The sequence below is a fragment of the Haemaphysalis longicornis genome, unplaced genomic scaffold (assembly GCF_048455015.1).
Source record: "Haemaphysalis longicornis isolate Haplotype H1 unplaced genomic scaffold, Haemaphysalis longicornis Haplotype H1 scaffold_2, whole genome shotgun sequence".
NCBI classification, from domain to species: Eukaryota; Metazoa; Arthropoda; class Arachnida; order Ixodida; family Ixodidae; genus Haemaphysalis; species Haemaphysalis longicornis.
Window position 1 is genome coordinate 76,939,493 of NW_027526295.1, and position 18,323 is coordinate 76,957,815.

Below are 18,323 nucleotides of genomic sequence, written 5' to 3' on the forward strand. Positions count from 1 at the left end.
GCTTTAAGGTGACTTCTTGCTTCGCAGGGTCTATCACTGCGCAATAGCGTCCCTTTACCTTGAGTCCTGAGCTCCTCACGAGTGCCTCCTTCGCCTGTGCCGACCTCAACTTCACGAGCCACACGTGGCTCATTTGGTAGGGCCCTATACCACTCACCGCCTTTATGACGCCGAGTTCCTCCAGGGGTGCACGAAAGTCCTCGATGCGGTACGGCCGTGCGTCGAGATCTCCGTGCAGTACAACGCAGGCCTTCATCCCTTCGTTCGCCGGCAGCGCGGGCAGCAGGAATCGATAGCCGGCGGGCGGCCCGCTCCGCGGCGAAACCGGTTCGGCGCCTCCGCTCCCTCGTACTCCTGCGGAGCTCGCCATCGCGCGACCGCTCCCTACGAGAACCGGTCGGCGAGTGCATGGTATGGCCGATGGCGAATATCAAAGCCTTACGTGCCTTTTTATAACACATCACACCAACAACCAGCATCTCTACCATTTCATTTGTTGTTCGGCAGGACACGCGGCCGCCGCAACACATCACTCCATCTCCTAGGGATCCCGTGACGTCGCACGAAGCCCTCAAGTCGCCGAACATTGCTGCGCGCACTTGGGGAACACTTTTGGAAACGATTGTGGCCTTGAGTCGTTGTGGTCACGCTGGCTAGACGTTGGGGAATGCTTCCGTTTGTCGCACATTAGCCGCAGGTGCTCCGGAAGTGCGAAATGCCTGCTTTCACGACCTTCGAGGGGCAGATAGAAAGACGAGTCAGTCACAGGTAATTCGCCGCGCCCAACGAAGGGTGGAAAATCGGATAACTCGCCCGCTGCGCTGCGGCGAAGCATCATCTAGTGGTCCTTCCGCGCCCCGCCACCGCCAGGGGGCAAACGAAACTTGGTGGGGAAAAAAAAAACAACTCTTTGAACGCAAATTAATAAGGGACGTTTTAAAAAGCAAAAGAGGATGCCATCGGCACTCGGTGTTCCCAGGTGGTCTCCCTCCCAAGTACTGACCGAGCCCAATGCTGCTTAGCTTCGGTGATCGGACGAGAACCGGCGTATTCAGCATGGTATGGGCGATGGCGAATATCAAAGCCTTACGTGCCTTTTTATAACACATCACACCAACAACCAGCATCTCTACCATTTCACCTGTTGTTCGGCAGAACACGCGGCCGCCGCAACACATCACTCCATATCCTAGGGATCCCGTGACGTCGCACGAAGCCCTCAAGTCGCCGAACATTGCTGCGCGCACTTGGGGAACACTTTTGGAAACGATTGTGGCCTTGAGTCGTTGTGGTCACGCTGGCTAGACATTGGGGAATGCTTCCGTTTGTCGCACATTAGCCGCAGGTGCTCCGGAAGTGCGAAATGCCTGCTTTCACGACCTTCGAGGGGCAGATAGAAAGACGAGTCAGTCACAGGTAATCCGCCGCGCCCAACGAAGGGTGGAAAATCGGATAACTCGCCCGCTGCGCTGCGGCGAAGCATCATCTAGTGGTCCTTCCGCGCCCCGCCACCGCCAGGGGGCAAACGAAACTTGGTGGGGAAAAAAAAAATAGAAACAACTCTTTGAACGCAAATTAATAAGGGACGTTTTAAAAAGCAAAAGAGGATGCCATCGGCACTCGGTGTTCCCAGGTGGTCTCCCTCCCAAGTACTGACCGAGCCCAATGCTGCTTAGCTTCGGTGATCGGACGAGAACCGGCGTATTCAGCATGGTATGGCCGATGGCGAATATCAAAGCCTTACGTGCCTTTTTATAACACATCACACCAACAACCAGCATCTCTACCATTTCACCTGTTGTTCGGCAGGACACGCGGCCGCCGCAACACATCACTCCATATCCTAGGGATCCTGTGACGTCGCACGAAGCCCTCAAGTCACCGAACATTGCTGCGCGCACTTGGGGAACACTTTTGGAAACGATTGTGGCCTTGAGTCGTTGTGGTCACGCTGGCTAGACGTTGGGGAATGCTTCCGTTTGTCGCACATTAGCCGCAGGTGCTCCGGAAGTGCGAAATGCCTGCTTTCACGACCTTCGAGGGGCAGATAGAAAGACGAGTCAGTCACAGGTAATCCGCCGCGCCCAACGAAGGGTGGAAAATCGGATAACTCGCCCGCTGCGCTGCGGCGAAGCATCATCCAGTGGTCCTTCCGCGCCCCGCCACCGCCAGGGGGCAAACGAAACTTGGTGGGGAAAAAAAATAGAAACAACTCTTTGAACGCAAATTTATAAGGGACGTTTTAAAAAGCAAAAGAGGATGCCATCGGCACTCGGTGTTCCCAGGTGGTCTCCCTCCCAAGTACTGACCCAGCCCAATGCTGCTTAGCTTCGGTGATCGGACGAGAACCGGCGTATTCAGCATGGTATGGCCGTTGGCGAATATCAAAGCCTTACGTGCCTTTTTATAACACATCACACCAACAACCAGCATCTCTACTATTTCACCGGTTGTTCGGCAGGACACGCGGCCGCCGCAACACATCACTCCATATCCTAGGGATCCCGTGACGTCGCACGAAGCCCTCAAGTCGCCGAACATTGCTGCGCGCACTTGGGGAACACTTTTGGAAACGATTGTGGCCTTGAGTCGTTGTGGTCACGCTGGCTAGACGTTGGGGAATGCTTCCGTTTGTCGCACATTAGCCGCAGGTGCTCCGGAAGTGCGAAATGCCTGCTTTCACGACCTTCGAGGGGCAGATAGAAAGACGAGTCAGTCACAGGTAATCCGCCGCGCCCAACGAAGGGTGGAAAATCGGATAACTCGCCCGCTGCGCTGCGGCGAAGCATCATCTAGTGGTCCTTCCGCGCCCCGCCACCGCCAGGGGGCAAACGAAACTTGGTGGGGAAAAAAAAATAGAAACAACTCTTTGAACGCAAATTAATAAGGGACGTTTTAAAAAGCAAAAGAGGATGCCATCGGCACTCGGTGTTCCCAGGTGGTCTCCCTCCCAAGTACTGACCGAGCCCAATGCTGCTTAGCTTCGGTGATCGGACGAGAACCGGCGTATTCAGCATGGTATGGCCGATTTTTTTTTTCTTTATTGCCGTACAAAGCATAACAAAACAACTTATTTACAAACACGTACTGAACCGTAAACTATACAAAACACGCACTGAACCAGGTATTACCTGGAAAACCAGTGCACTTTCATCTTAACCAGTTCACTGAACATGGTCAACACTTCCTCGTCACTTTTTTCCCTCTCCAAAACTTCACGTATTCTTGCCACACTTTCAACAAAGTACTCTTGAACAGACCGTGCCCTAGGGTCGCTATTTCTGACAGCCATGCGTGACCGCCAGATACTGTGTAGCCCCAAGAGCATGATTGCATCATACGGGTATTCATTGCTTACAACTGGAAGAAACCGGATTCCGTAGGCGTCTATTGGGAGGTCCTTCTGCAGCGTGCGCTGAAGGACGTCCCAATAGAACACAGCGTCCCAACAGTCAATGAACACATGCTCTACGGTCTCCGGCCTCTTGCACAGCCTGCAGCACGGGGCGGCCTCTCTCGCATCCACCGTGGTCCCACGTAATTCGCGCCAGCAGCGCCAAATCCTCCCCTAGTAGTACGTGGCCTCTGAGAAACGTTGCATTAATCGCCATGGCAACGAGTGGCGAGGGGGGAAAGGGCGTTTGCTGACGTCGCGGACGCTGCTGACGTCATTTATCCCGCGGCAGCCAGGCCGTGCCGCCGCGCGCCTGCCCCTGAAACCGACGCTCGTCCAACTTTCGCGTCTGCCGCCGGTCGCTGCCTCATGGGCCGCTCGGCAATGGCACCAGGCGCGAAAGTTGGACCAGACGCGAAAGTCGGACGAGCGGCGCCGATGACTCGAAATGGCCGCCGCCCGTCGTTTATTATGTGTGCAGTAACGTGTTTAATAATTGAAAGAAGAAAACATGTAGGTAATAGTACGTTTTCTGGTGTCGAATTGTTGTCTTTGTGGCGATAATAATTGGAGTGTTACACAAACATTATTTTTGCTATGCATTTATTCAAAATTCATATGAGGACGTCTTTGATTCGAAGTCATGAAAACACATGTACTACACCCATATATTGCACATACATTTTATGTACACAGTATTGGACTAAGCAAAAATATGACATATGCAAATTTAGGCATAATAGGGAAAAAACGTGCTACAATAGGGAAAAAACGTGCTACATACACATTTGCAATAACACGGTTAGGTGGGCTAGTTGGTATTCTGAATTCATGGCTGTAACTTTTGCGCAACTTTACACGGTGACAGGTACAGGTCCTCGAGTCCCTTTTTGTATCGGTCTCCGTCTAAAGTTGCGCAAAAGTTACAGCCAAGAATACACATTTAGGTACACAATACTTGATTACGAAAGAAGAACTTCGAAAGTTCTAGTTCCTACACAGATTTTGTTTTCGCGCATACCTCGGCGGGAGAAGAAATGAACTTGAAAGTTCCACTCAATGTATACTTATTGCTTGGGCTCACCTCGAGACAGGAATGTTTTTTAGACATTAAAAAAATTCGTTTCAGTTCAGAGACACAATAATTGGGAATCTATATGTTAAAAGAAAGCACGCACACGTATGCTTCAAGCCCTGCCTTTCGGGCGAGTTAACGCAAACTCTGAAAGAAAGCGTTGACCCGCCCATTAACCTGCATACACTTCCGAGAAATCATGTTCACACCAACAAAATGCAGCCATAAAAAACTATTGCAACACAATGACCACACTGTAGACACTCTTTGCTGGATTATATCTACGTACAAAAACAATGCCCAACCATGTGCACGTCGTAGAACACAGAACACGAATCGAACGACGCACCCGTCTTTTCTTTTAATGGCGCGTGAATTAACAGTCTGCTGACCGGGGGTGGGAGGGAAAGCGGGGGGGGGGGGGAGAAGACACCCGAAAAAAAAAGAAGCTTTCCTGTATTTTAAGCCGCAGATATCGGCCAGGTTGTTACAAGCTACCCTCTAACTCGTGTCTGGGCAGCGCCTCTTATCTCATCCTGTCCGATACGGCATGACCATTCTAACTTCAGAACTATGGAACACCAAACCCATTCGCGATAATATGACAAGGCGCGGGCGCGCAGTTTAGATTGAACAGCAAAGCCGGCAATGCTACTTGGTTTTATTTATTTTTTAATGAGCGAAACGCTTGCAATGGCGGCTGCAGAAAACGCATGAATTTAGGTTTGGCCTTCCACTGCTTCATGTGAAAATCGATTTGCATTGAACACCGCGGAGTTACGTCAGATTTTTCGGAGCTCTGAAGCAACGCTTGGCAGTAGTTTCGCCGCAAATATACGTTTTGGAGCAAGAAGGGGGAGGAAAAAATGCTTATGGCGCAGCACCTCCACGCCATCAATTGATGTGGTAGTATGTACGCCATGAAAGGCAAGAAGCGCGAACAGTTGAGCTTGCCTTCTTTGTGAGCAGGTGCGTCGTGATGACATTGGATGGATTGAGGAGAGTCACCGGAGGAAACGTCCAATGAAGTCCCAAACCGTCCCCGACTTGGGGCCCAAACCTAGACTCATACCTGCTGCACGAAACAACAAAAAATACCTTGATAAGTATACTGAATCGACGTTCCAGCAGTTACTAAGGCAATCATCAAAAAACGGCAATGCCACCACAAATTGTTCTTGCGAGCAAGTGTGTGCGTGCCAAAGACGCGTTTACTTCTACTAAAACTTTGCGTACCTGCACAGCTGGGATATATTTGCACATTAGTTTCCACTCCAAGACGAGTGACATGTCTCATTAACTTCACGTTACATGCGCGAATTATTCTGAAAACAGAAGAGTGCAATCATTCGGCTTTTAAGGAATTCATTATAACTTGTACAAAGCTAATTTGCTTACCTGTCGTCTTTGGAGAAGGCGAGAAACTTGGTCCAACTGTACCGCCCTGTGTTGCTGCACCACAGAGCTGCGCAGGAGTTGTAACACTCCTTCCTCCGCTGCCCCATATTTAGAATACATTCGAATGTATTTTATAATGCAGCGAAACTTTCCGCCCGTGGAAGCGTTTAGGCAACCCGCGCAACCCTTCGCACGCCGGCTCGCTCACGCACGTACCGAACTGGCCCGCCGTGCGCGCCGAGAGGAAGAAAAAAAAATATTGGCGCCGGTGAGCTGTTGCGCATGCGTGAGGAGGCGCGGAAGCGTTGACGGTGTGGAAAGAAAGAAACACTGAGGGAAAGGGAAGGGCCACGCCGCAGCACCGTGCCGCTAGGATCGCCACAATTTCGGAAACCGAAACTAGCCAAAGTCGCCGACCAGTGCCTGCAGTCTGTGCCCCATGGCACGAGCATACCTCCCTCCTGCATCCACACTAGTACTGGTAGTGTTCCGGTGTGCAAGTTAAAAAAGAAAGTCTTCACTCCCGGTGGCAACCACATCCTCTTAACCCGTTTCAGCACATTCTGGCCCGGGCCACCAGCGTACACACTTCTATACAACGGAACTGGAAAAACAACACACACTAAATCTTTATACAGAACTCTTTTGTTGACACTGTTCAAATACTCTAGAGAAAATCTGCTTAACAAAAAATTAAAAGACAACACAACCTCGTGCAGGTACCGTGAAGACACTCTCGACATTGCCCCGCACGACGACACAACAAAGCTCGGAAGGTCGCCGGCCAACATGACCTGCATGTAAGTTCGGAGGAATGGGTCTCTTTGATCTCTCAGGAACATGAACCTTGAAACAACCTGCCTCAAGAAGAGATGCCCTAGACCCAGTCCTCCACTGCCTACTGTTCGAAACAAGTTCGTTCTCGACGTTCGCTCCCACCCGGAGTTCCACACGAAGGTGGCGAACACACGGTGAAACAGCTGAAGGTTCGTTCGTGTACAAAACAACGCCTGCAGCACATACCATATCTTTGCTGCCAGGAAAACGTTACAAACGGTGGCGCGTGCAAAAATTGACAGGTCTCTCCCGTTCCATCGTTCCGTCTGAGAACGCGCCACTGTCGCCTTTTCGCGCCAAAATGTCGTGTTCTCTCTGTACCGATTCAATGGTACGCCTAGGTACAACGCTGGGGTGGTTTCCCACTGAACGTTTTCGAACACCCTGGGAGGGTCATCCCACTCCCCATGCCACAACCCCAAACACTTGTCTCTGTTCAACACACTCCCGCTCATATCGCAATAGTTCTGCGTGATGAGCAGAGCATTGCGGACACTTTCCTGGTCTGTGGCAAAAATGGCCACGTCATCTGCATACGCGAGTATGCGAACCTCGTTAGACATTAACTGAAAACCTTGAACATTGTCACAACCTATTAGCTTTCTACACAAGGGTTCAAGGAAGAGAGAAAATAACAATGGAGACATGGGGCAACCCTGTCTGACAGATGAGCGAACGTCAATACGCCTCGACAGCTCGCCATTAACTATTAAACTGGTCGTGCAGTTTAAGTACGCCATGCGCACACCTTTACAAAGGAGCGACCCAAGCCCCGCATACTTTAAAATAGAGAAAAGAACTTCGTGGGGGACTCGATCGAAAGCCTTCGAGAGGTCTATTTGTAGCATAGCTACTCTGAGGTACTCACTGTCACAGTATTCTAAAATGCTTCTAGCGACATGGATATTCGTGTATATCGACCTGCCACGGATACCACATGTCTGGTGATTTCCAACAAGATCGCCAATCACAGATTGTAGCCTATTTGCAAGAACCTTCATGAATATTTTATAATCAACGTTCGTGAGTGTTATCGACCTGTAGCCATTCACACTTTTAAGTTTCGCTTCCTCCTCACTCTTTGGCAACAAAATTGTGTGGGCTCTCGAAAATGAGATGGGCAATGCCCCCTTCTCCAACGCTTCTGAATACAACTTCTGCAAAGCTACAGCCATTTCATATTTAAATTCCTTATAAAAGACGGCAGTCAGACCATCTGGTCCAGGCGCCTTGCCTGGGTTTAAATCCTCTATGGCCTTAATTACTTCTGCGACAGTGATTTCACGTTCCAACGATTCAGTTTGTACAGACTCAAGTTTGGGTAGGCATAAAAGGAATTCTTCATTAAACCCCTTTTTGCGGGGGACCTGAAGGGAGAAGAGTTCAGCATAGTGTTCCTCGAAGGCATTCTGGATGGAAACCTGCTCGCTCCGCACCACACCTTTATATTCTATTTCCAAGATTTCATTTTTACGCGCGTACAGCTTTTCATCCGACAAGGTTCGCTTTGTGGGCGCTTCACCACCTAACAGTTTCTCCGACCGCGCCCGGATTACTGCGCCTCTGTATTTCTGCTCGTCGATTGCTTCCAATTTCAGCTTAATATCCCTAACATCTTCTATGAAAGTCTGAGACTTATCTGTTTCCTGTCTGAGTAGTTTTTCTAAGTGCTTTCTTAAGCTTTTTTCCTCCATACGTGCATGATGTTGGATTATACCTCCCCTTTCAATGGCTTTCATTTTCACGCATTGTTTGAAAAATTCCCACTTCTCCTCATTGCTCTTGCTGTCCTGCGATAAAAGGGACGCGATGGCTTCCTTGGTTGCTTCAGCAAACACTTCATCCTCTAGCAATTTAGCATTAAATTTCCACATCTCATAGCATATTTTTTTCTTTTTCTTTTGTCCTAACGTGACCATAACTAAGCTGTGATCGCTGAAGGACACAGGCTCTACACAATAATTTTCACACAGCACTGCCAACTCAGTTGACACATAAATCCTGTCAAGCCGTGCTTGACTTGCCCCCTGATGATGGGTAAAATGATTACTTTTCCCTCCACAGGCTAGGTGGGCAGCGTCAACCAAATCCAAACGCGCCACTATTCCTGTAAGGAAGTCGGCGCTCGCATCCCTACACCTCACCCCCCCTAGACGATCTTCGGTTTGCAACACACAATTAAAATCCCCCAACAGAATAACTTGTTTGTCACACTCTATAAGGGGCTCAATGTCCCGAAAAAACTCAAACCTCTCTTTGACCTTCCTGGGGGCATATACACACACAACACGAAAGCTACATGCGCCCCTCGAAAAGTCACACGCCACAAATCTCCCTTTCTGACAGGCCACTACACTCTCAATTACAACACCGACCGCATTCTTAATGCATAAACAGCAGCCAGCCGAGTTTCCCTCCGCGTGGCTTACACAAACATTGAAACGCGCTCGGAACGGGGCGACCATGCAGTCTGTACCACTTTCGCTATCTACCTTGGTCTCTTAGATGGCGACCACGTCCAGCTCTCTCTCGTGTAGCAGCCGCTGCACCTGGTATTGTCTTCGCCTGCAGCTCAGTCCACGCACATTGAGCGTTCCCACTCGAAGTGGGCCGCCCAAAGACGACACTCCTAAGGCAAGCACGGGAGAGATCGTTCACCCTCGCACATCCATGGACCACCCGAAACCAGTACGACTCACTTTTGGCTCGGCGGCGGTTGTTCACCGGCGCCGTCGCCTGTTGCTGCGTGCGCACGATCGCGGGACGCTGTTCTCGTGGTAGGAACGTATTTCCCTTTCTTCCCCGTCGCCGTCTTCCATTCATTTTCTAAGCGCCGCAGCATTTGCGCCGCGACAGCCTCCTCTCCCTTCTCGCGGGGACGCTTTGCGCTGGCCTGCGACACATCCATGGCCCCCCCGCCGTCGCTCTCCTCCTCTATCGTCTGTCTCACCTCTTCTTCTTGTACATCCTCGCTCTCCTCCAGCATTGGATTTGCTGGCGCACCCTCCTGCTCCTTTTCGCCATGCTTTCCGGCATCCTCGGCGTCTCCCTCGACCGTAGCTGCTTGCGCGGCCATCTTGGCTCCATCGTCGTTCGTTGTTGCGGTGGCCTCCGCCGGTGCTGCAACGCCGCCGCTGCTGCGCTCGTTGTCGGGCGCGCTCAAAGTCGCGGTCGCCGCGTTATCTGCTTCCTCCTCGTCCATCAGGTTGTTCGTGGTGCCGCTGGGTCGTCCGTTGCCTGCTACGCGCGCGTACGTGCGCACGCAGTCCTGCCTAGTGTGCCCAAACCCGCGGCACTTTGCACACTGCGGGGTCTGGCAGTCGCGCCTGATATGCCCCTTCATCCTGCAACGCAGGCACAAAGGCGCGCGGCCCGGCACCACGCACAACACCGAACCTTCTCCGTACGCGAACAGATCGGGGATGGCGTCCGGCGTGATCCCTTCGTGCAGCACCATACGCACAGTTCGCGTCGTGGAGTCGGGGAGATCGAAACCTGGCACCCTCCACTCGTCCAACTTTACTTCTTTCACTTCTCCGAAATCCTGTAACAACCTTACAACCGCTTCATTTGGGTCGTCGAACGGGAACCAATGCAGCTTTAAGGTGACTTCTTGCTTCGCAGGGTCTATCACTGCGCAATAGCGTCCCTTTACCTTGAGTCCTGAGCTCCTCACGAGTGCCTCCTTCGCCTGTGCCGACCTCAACTTCACGAGCCACACGTGGCTCATTTGGTAGGGCCCTATACCACTCACCGCCTTTATGACGCCGAGTTCCTCCAGGGGTGCACGAAAGTCCTCGATGCGGTACGGCCGTGCGTCGAGATCTCCGTGCAGTACAACGCAGGCCTTCATCCCTTCGTTCGCCGGCAGCGCGGGCAGCAGGAATCGATAGCCGGCGGGCGGCCCGCTCCGCGGCGAAACCGGTTCGGCGCCTCCGCTCCCTCGTACTCCTGCGGAGCTCGCCATCGCGCGACCGCTCCCTACGAGAACCGGTCGGCGAGTGCATGGTATGGCCGATGGCGAATATCAAAGCCTTACGTGCCTTTTTATAACACATCACACCAACAACCAGCATCTTTACCATTTCACCTGTTGTTCGGCAGGACACGCGGCCGCCGCAACACATCACTCCATATCCTAGGGATCCCGTGACGTCGTACGAAGCCCTCAAGTCGCCGAACATTGCTGCGCGCACTTGGGGAACACTTTTGGAAACGATTGTGGCCTTGAGTCGTTGTGGTCACGCTGGCTAGACGTTGGGGAATGCTTCCGTTTGTCGCACATTAGCCGCAGGTGCTCCGGAAGTGCGAAATGCCTGCTTTCACGACCTTCGAGGGGCAGATAGAAAGACGAGTCAGTCACAGGTAATCCGCCGCGCCCAACGAAGGGTGGAAAATCGGATAACTCGCCCGCTGCGCTGCGGCGAAGCATCATCTAGTGGTCCTTCCGCGCCCCGCCACCGCCAGGGGGCAAACGAAACTTGGTGGGGAAAAAAAAAACAACTCTTTGAACGCAAATTAATAAGGGACGTTTTAAAAAGCAAAAGAGGATGCCATCGGCACTCGGTGTTCCCAGGTGGTCTCCCTCCCAAGTACTGACCGAGCCCAATGCTGCTTAGCTTCGGTGATCGGACGAGAACCGGCGTATTCAGCATGGTATGGCCGATGGCAAATATCAAAGCCTTACGTGCCTTTTTATAACACATCACACCAACAACCATCATCTCTACCATTTCACCTGTTGTTCGGCAGGACACGCGGCCGCCGCAACACATCACTCCATATCCTAGGGATCCCGTGACGTCGCACGAAGCCCTCAAGTCGCCGAACATTGCTGCGCGCACTTGGGGAACACTTTTGGAAACGATTGTGGCCTTGAGTCGTTGTGGTCACGCTGGCTAGACGTTGGGGAATGCTTCCGTTTGTCGCACATTAGCCGCAGGTGCTCCGGAAGTGCGAAATGCCTGCTTTCACGACCTTCGAGGGGCAGATAGAAAGACGAGTCAGTCACAGGTAATCCGCCGCGCCCAACGAAGGGTGGAAAATCGGATAACTCGCCCACTGCGCTGCGGCGAAGCATCATCTAGTGGTCCTTCCGCGCCCCGCCACCGCCAGGGGGCAAACGAAACTTGGTGGGGAAAAAAAAATAGAAACAACTCTTTGAACGCAAATTAATAAGGGACGTTTTAAAAAGCAAAAGAGGATGCCATCGGCACTCGGTGTTCCCAGGTGGTCTCCCTCCCAAGTACTGACCGAGCCCAATGCTGCTTAGCTTCGGTGATCGGACGAGAACCGGCGTATTCAGCATGGTATGGCCGATGGCGAATATCAAAGCCTTACGTGCCTTTTTATAACACATCACACCAACAACCAGCATCTCTACCATTTCACCTGTTGTTCGGCAGGACACGCGGCCGCCGCAACACATCACTCCATCTCCTAGGGATCCCGTGACGTCGCACGAAGCCCTCAAGTCGCCGAACATTGCTGCGCGCACTTGGGGAACACTTTTGGAAACGATTGTGGCCTTGAGTCGTTGTGGTCACGCTGGCTAGACGTTGGGGAATGCTTCCGTTTGTCGCACATTAGCCGCAGGTGCTCCGGAAGTGCGAAATGCCTGCTTTCACGACCTTCGAGGGGCAGAGAGAAAGACGAGTCAGTCACAGGTAATCCGCCGCGCCCAACGAAGGGTGGAAAATCGGATAACTCGCCCGCTGCGCTGCGGCGAAGCATCATCTAGTGGTCCTTCCGCGCCCCGCCACCGCCAGGGGGCAAACGAAACTTGGTGGGGAAAAAAAAATAGAAACAACTCTTTGAACGCAAATTAATAAGGGACGTTTTAAAAAGCAAAAGAGGATGCCATCGGCACTCGGTGTTCCCAGGTGGTCTCCCTCCCAAGTACTGACCGAGCCCAATGCTGCTTAGCTTCGGTGATCGGACGAGAACCGGCGTATTCAGCATGGTATGGCCGATTTTTTTTTTCTTTATTGCCGTACAAAGCATAACAAAACAACTTATTTACAAACACGTACTGAACCGTAAACTATACAAAACACGCACTGAACCAGGTATTACCTGGAAAACCAGTGCACTTTCATCTTAACCAGTTCACTGAACATGGTCAACACTTCCTCGTCACTTTTTTCCCTCTCCAAAACTTCACGTATTCTTGCCACACTTTCAACAAAGTACTCTTGAACAGACCGTGCCCTAGGGTCGCTATTTCTGACAGCCATGCGTGACCGCCAGATACTGTGTAGCCCCAAGAGCATGATTGCATCATACGGGTATTCATTGCTTACAACTGGAAGAAACCGGATTCCGTAGGCGTCTATTGGGAGGTCCTTCTGCAGCGTGCGCTGAAGGACGTCCCAATAGAACACAGCGTCCCAACAGTCAATGAACACATGCTCTACGGTCTCCGGCCTCTTGCACAGCCTGCAGTCTGTGCCCCATGGCACGGGCATACCTCTCTCCTGCATCCACACTAGTACTGGTAGTGTTCCGGTGTGCAAGTTAAAAAAGAAAGTCTTCACTCCCGGTGGCAACCACATCCTCTTAACCCGTTTCAGCACATTCTGGCCCGGGCCACCAGCGTACACACTTCTATACAACGGAACTGGAAAAACAACACTCACTAAATCTTTATACAGAACTCTTTTGTTGACACTGTTCAAATACTCTAGAGAAAATCTGGCTAACAAAAAATTAAAAGACAACACAACCTCGCGCAGGTACCGTGAAGACACTCTCGACATTGCCCCGCACGACGACACAACAAAGCTCGGAAGGTCGCCGGCCAACATGACCTGCATGTAAGTTCGGAGGAATGGGTCTCTTTGATCTCTCAGGAACATGAACCTTGAAACAACCTGCCTCAAGAAGAGATGCCCTAGACCCAGTCCTCCACTGCCTACTGTTCGAAACAAGTTCGTTCTCGACGTTCGCTCCCACCCGGAGTTCCACACGAAGGTGGCGAACACACGGTGAAACAGCTGAAGGTTCGTTCGTGTACAAAACAACGCCTGCAGCACATACCATATCTTTGCTGCCAGGAAAACGTTACAAACGGTGGCGAGTGCAAAAATTGACAGGTCTCTCCCGTTCCATCGTTCCGTCTGAGAACGCGCCACTGTCGCCTTTTCGCGCCAAAATGTCGTGTTCTCTCTGTACCGATTCAATGGTACGCCTAGGTACAACGCTGGGGTGGTTTCCCACTGAACGTTTTCGAACACCCTGGGAGGGTCATCCCACTCCCCATGCCACAACCCCAAACACTTGTCTCTGTTCAACACACTCCCGCTCATATCGCAATAGTTCTGCGTGATGCGCAGAGCATTGCGGACACTTTCCTGGTCTGTGGCAAAAATGGCCACGTCATCTGCATACGCGAGTATGCGAACCTCGCTAGACATTAACTGAAAACCTTGAACATTGTCACAACCTATTAGCTTTCTACACAAGGGTTCAAGGAAGAGAGAAAATAACAATGGAGACATGCGGCAACCCTGTCTGACAGATGAGCGAACGTCAATACGCCTCGACAGCTCGCCATTAACTATTAAACTGGTCGTGCAGTTTAAGTACGCCATGCGCACACCTTTACAAAGGAGCGACCCAAGCCCCGCATACTTTAAAATAGAGAAAAGAACTTCGTGGGGGACTCGATCGAAAGCCTTCGAGAGGTCTATTTGTAGCATAGCTACTCTGAGGTACTCACTGTCACAGTATTCTAAAATGCTTCTAGCGACATGGATATTCGTGTATATCGACCTGCCACGGATACCACATGTCTGGTGATTTCCAACAAGATCGCCAATCACAGATTGTAGCCTATTTGCAAGAACCTTCATGAATATTTTATAATCAACGTTCGTGAGTGTTATCGGCCTGTAGCCATTCACACTTTTAAGTTTCGCTTCCTCCTCACTCTTTGGCAACAAAATTGTGTGGGCTCTCGAAAATGAGATGGGCAATGCCCCCTTCTCCAATGCTTCTGAATACAACTTCTGCAAAGCTACAGCCATTTCATATTTAAATTCCTTATAAAAGACGGCAGTCAGACCATCTGGTCCAGGCGCCTTGCCTGGGTTTAAATCCTCTATGGCCTTAATTACTTCTGCGACAGTGATTTCACGTTCCAACGATTCAGTTTGTACAGACTCAAGTTTGGGTAGGCATAAAAGGAATTCTTCATTAAACCCCTTTTTGCGGGGGACCTGAAGGGAGAAGAGTTCAGCATAGTGTTCCTCGAAGGCATTCTGGATGGAAACCTGCTCGCTCCGCACCACACCTTTATATTCTATTTCCAAGATTTCATTTTTACGCGCGTACAGCTTTTCATCCGACAAGGTTCGCTTTGTGGGCGCTTCACCACCTAACAGTTTCTCCGACCGCGCCCGGATTACTGCGCCTCTGTATTTCTGCTCGTCGATTGCTTCCAATTTCAGCTTAATATCCCTAACATCTTCTATGAAAGTCTGAGACTTATCTGTTTCCTGTCTGAGTAGTTTTTCTAAGTGCTTTCTTAAGGTTTTTTCCTCCATACGTGCCTGATGTTGGATTATACCTCCCCTTTCAATGCCTTTCATTTTCACGCATTGTTTGAAAAATTCCCACTTCTCCTCATTGCTCTTGCTGTCCTGCGATAAAAGGGACGCGATGGCTTCCTTGGTTGCTTCAGCAAACACTTCATCCTCTAGCAATTTAGCATTAAATTTCCACATCTCATAGCATATTTTTTTCTTTTTCTTTTGTCCTAACGTGACCATAACTAAGCTGTGATCGCTGAAGGACACAGGCTCTACACAATAATTTTCACACAGCACTGCCAACTCAGTTGACACATAAATCCTGTCAAGCCGTGCTTGACTTGCCCCCTGATGATGGGTAAAATGATTACTTTTCCCTCCACAGGCTAGGTGGGCAGCGTCAACCAAATCCAAACGCGCCACTATTCCTGTAAGGAAGTCGGCGCTCGCATCCCTACACCTCAACCCCCCTAGACGATCTTCGGTTTGCAACACACAATTAAAATCCCCCAACAGAATAACTTGTTTGTCACACTCTATAAGGGGCTCAATGTCCCGAAAAAACTCAAACTTCTCTTTGACCTTCCTGGGGGCATATACACACACAACACGAAAGCTACATGCGCCCCTCGAAAAGTCACACGCCACAAATCTCCCTTTCTGACAGGCCACTACACTCTCAATTACAACACCGACCGCATTCTTAATGCATAAACAGCAGCCAGCCGAGTTTCCGTCCGCGTGGCTTACACAAACATTGAAACGCGCTCGGAACGGGACGACCATGCAGTCTGTGCCACTTTCGCTATCTACCTTGGTCTCTTGGATGGCGACCACGTCCAGCTCTCTCTCGTGTAGCAGCCGCTGCACCTGGTATTGTCTTCGCCTGCAGCTCAGTCCACGCACATTGAGCGTTCCCACTCGAAGTGGGCCGCCCAAAGACGACACTCCTAACGCAAGCACGGGAGAGATTGTTCACCCTCGCACATCCATGGACCACCCGAAACCAGTACGACTCACTATTGGCTCGGCGGCGGTTGTTCACCGGCGCCGTCGCCTGTTGCTGCGTGCGCACGATCGCGGGACGCTGTTCTCGTGGTAGGAACGTATTTCCCTTTCTTCCCCGTCGCCGTCTTCCATTCATTTTCTAAGCGCCGCAGCATTTGCGCCGCGACAGCCTCCTCTCCCTTCTCTCGGGGACGCTTTGCGCTGGCCTGCGACACATCCATGGCCCCCCCGCCGTCGCTCTCCTCCTCTATCGTCTGTCTCACCTCTTCTTCTTGTACATCCTCGCTCTCCTCCAGCATTGGATTTGCTGGCGCACCCTCCTGCTCCTTTTCGACATGCTTTCCGGCATCCTCGGCGTCTCCCTCGACCGTAGCTGCTTGCGCGGCCATCTTGGCTCCATCGTCGTTCGTTGTTGCGGTGGCCTCCGCCGGTGCTGCAACGCCGCCGCTGCTGCGCTCGTTGTCGGGCGCGCTCAAAGTCGCGGTCGCCGCGTTATCTGCTTCCTCCTCGTCCATCAGGTTGTTCGTGGTGCCGCTGGGTCGTCCGTTGCCTGCTACGCGCGCGTACGTGCGCACGCAGTCCTGCCTAGTGTGCCCAAACCCGCGGCACTTTGCACACTGCGGGGTCTGGCAGTCGCGCCTGATATGCCCCTTCATCCTGCAACGCAGGCACGTAGGCGCGCGGCCCGGCACCACGCACAACACCGAACCTTCTCCGTACGCGAACAGATCGGGGATGGCGTCCGGCGTGATCCCTTCGTGCAGCACCATACGCACAGTTCGCGTCGTGGAGTCGGGGAGATCGAAACCTGGCACCCTCCACTCGTCCAACTTTACTTCTTTCACTTCTCCGAAATCCTGTAACAACCTTACAACCGCTTCATTTGGGTCATCGAACGGGACCCAATGCAGCTTTAAGGTGACTTCATGCTTCGCAGGGTCTATCACTGCGCAATAGGGTCCCTTTACCTTGAGTCCTGAGCTCCTCACGAGTGCCTCCTTCGCCTGTGCCGACCTCAACTTCACGAGCCACACGTGGCTCATTTGGTAGGGCCCTATACCACTCACCGCCTTTATGACGCCGAGTTCCTCCAGGGGTGCACGAAAGTCCTCGATGCGGTACGGCCGTGCGTCGAGATCTCCGTGCAGTACAACGCAGGCCTTCATCCCTTCGTTCGCCGGCAGCGCGGGCAGCAGGAATCGATAGCCGGCGGGCGGCCCGCTCCGCGGCGAAACCGGTTCGGCACCTCCGCTCCCTCGTACTCCTGCGGAGCTCGCCATCGCGCGACCGCTCCCTACTAGAACCGGTCGGCGAGTGCATGGTATGGCCGATGGCGAATATCAAAGCCTTACGTGCCTTTTTATAACACATCACACCAACAACCAGCATCTCTACCATTTCACCTGTTGTTCGGCAGGACACGCGGCCGCCGCAACACATCACTCCATATCCTAGGGATCCCGTGACGTCGCACGAAGCCCTCAAGTCGCCGAACATTGCTGTGCGCACTTCGGGAACACTTTTGGAAACGATTGTGGCCTTGAGTCGTTGTGGTCACGCTGGCTAGACGTTGGGGAATGCTTCCGTTTGTCGCACATTAGCCGCAGGTGCTCCGGAAGTGCGAAATGCCTGCTTTCACGACCTTCGAGGGGCAGATAGAAAGACGAGTCAGTCACAGGTAATCCGCCGCGCCCAACGAAGGGTGGAAAATCGGATAACTCGCCCGCTGCGCTGCGGCGAAGCATCATCTAGTGGTCCTTCCGCGCCCCGCCACCGCCAGGGGGCAAACGAAACTTGGTGGGGAAAAAAAAAGAGAAACAACTCTTTGAACGCAAATTAATAAGGGACGTTTTAAAAAGCAAAAGAGGATGCCATCGGCACTCGGTGTTCCCAGGTGGTCTCCCTCCCAAGTACTGACCGAGCCCAATGCTGCTTAGCTTCGGTGATCGGACGAGAACCGGCGTATTCAGCATGGTATGGCCGATGGCGAATATCAAAGCCTTACGTGCCTTTTTATAACACATCACACCAACAACCAGCATCTCTACCATTTCACCTGTTGTTCGGCAGGACACGCGGC

General features: G+C 51.9%; 6 non-coding genes and 2 pseudogenes across 6 annotated transcripts; all 8 read right to left on the reverse strand.

Moving 5' to 3' along the window:
- Positions 1-954: 954 nt before the first annotated feature.
- On the reverse strand, positions 955-1,073 carry LOC144171131 (5S ribosomal RNA). The gene has a single exon (XR_013322861.1). It is a non-coding gene; the product is annotated as a 5S ribosomal RNA (ribosomal RNA).
- Positions 1,074-1,608: 535 nt separating this feature from the next.
- On the reverse strand, positions 1,609-1,727 carry LOC144171284 (5S ribosomal RNA). Its single transcript, XR_013322946.1, has one exon. It is a non-coding gene; the product is annotated as a 5S ribosomal RNA (ribosomal RNA).
- Positions 1,728-2,260: 533 nt separating this feature from the next.
- LOC144171084 (5S ribosomal RNA) lies at positions 2,261-2,379 on the reverse strand. The gene has a single exon (XR_013322815.1). It is a non-coding gene; the product is annotated as a 5S ribosomal RNA (ribosomal RNA).
- Positions 2,380-2,913: 534 nt separating this feature from the next.
- LOC144171168 (5S ribosomal RNA) lies at positions 2,914-3,032 on the reverse strand (annotated as a pseudogene).
- Positions 3,033-11,255: 8,223 nt separating this feature from the next.
- Positions 11,256-11,374, reverse strand: LOC144171286 (5S ribosomal RNA). Its single transcript, XR_013322948.1, has one exon. It is a non-coding gene; the product is annotated as a 5S ribosomal RNA (ribosomal RNA).
- A 534-nt stretch (positions 11,375-11,908) lies between these two features.
- LOC144171287 (5S ribosomal RNA) lies at positions 11,909-12,027 on the reverse strand. The gene has a single exon (XR_013322949.1). It is a non-coding gene; the product is annotated as a 5S ribosomal RNA (ribosomal RNA).
- A 534-nt stretch (positions 12,028-12,561) lies between these two features.
- On the reverse strand, positions 12,562-12,680 carry LOC144171169 (5S ribosomal RNA; annotated as a pseudogene).
- A 5,432-nt stretch (positions 12,681-18,112) lies between these two features.
- LOC144171288 (5S ribosomal RNA) lies at positions 18,113-18,231 on the reverse strand. Its single transcript, XR_013322950.1, has one exon. It is a non-coding gene; the product is annotated as a 5S ribosomal RNA (ribosomal RNA).
- Positions 18,232-18,323: the final 92 nt, after the last annotated feature.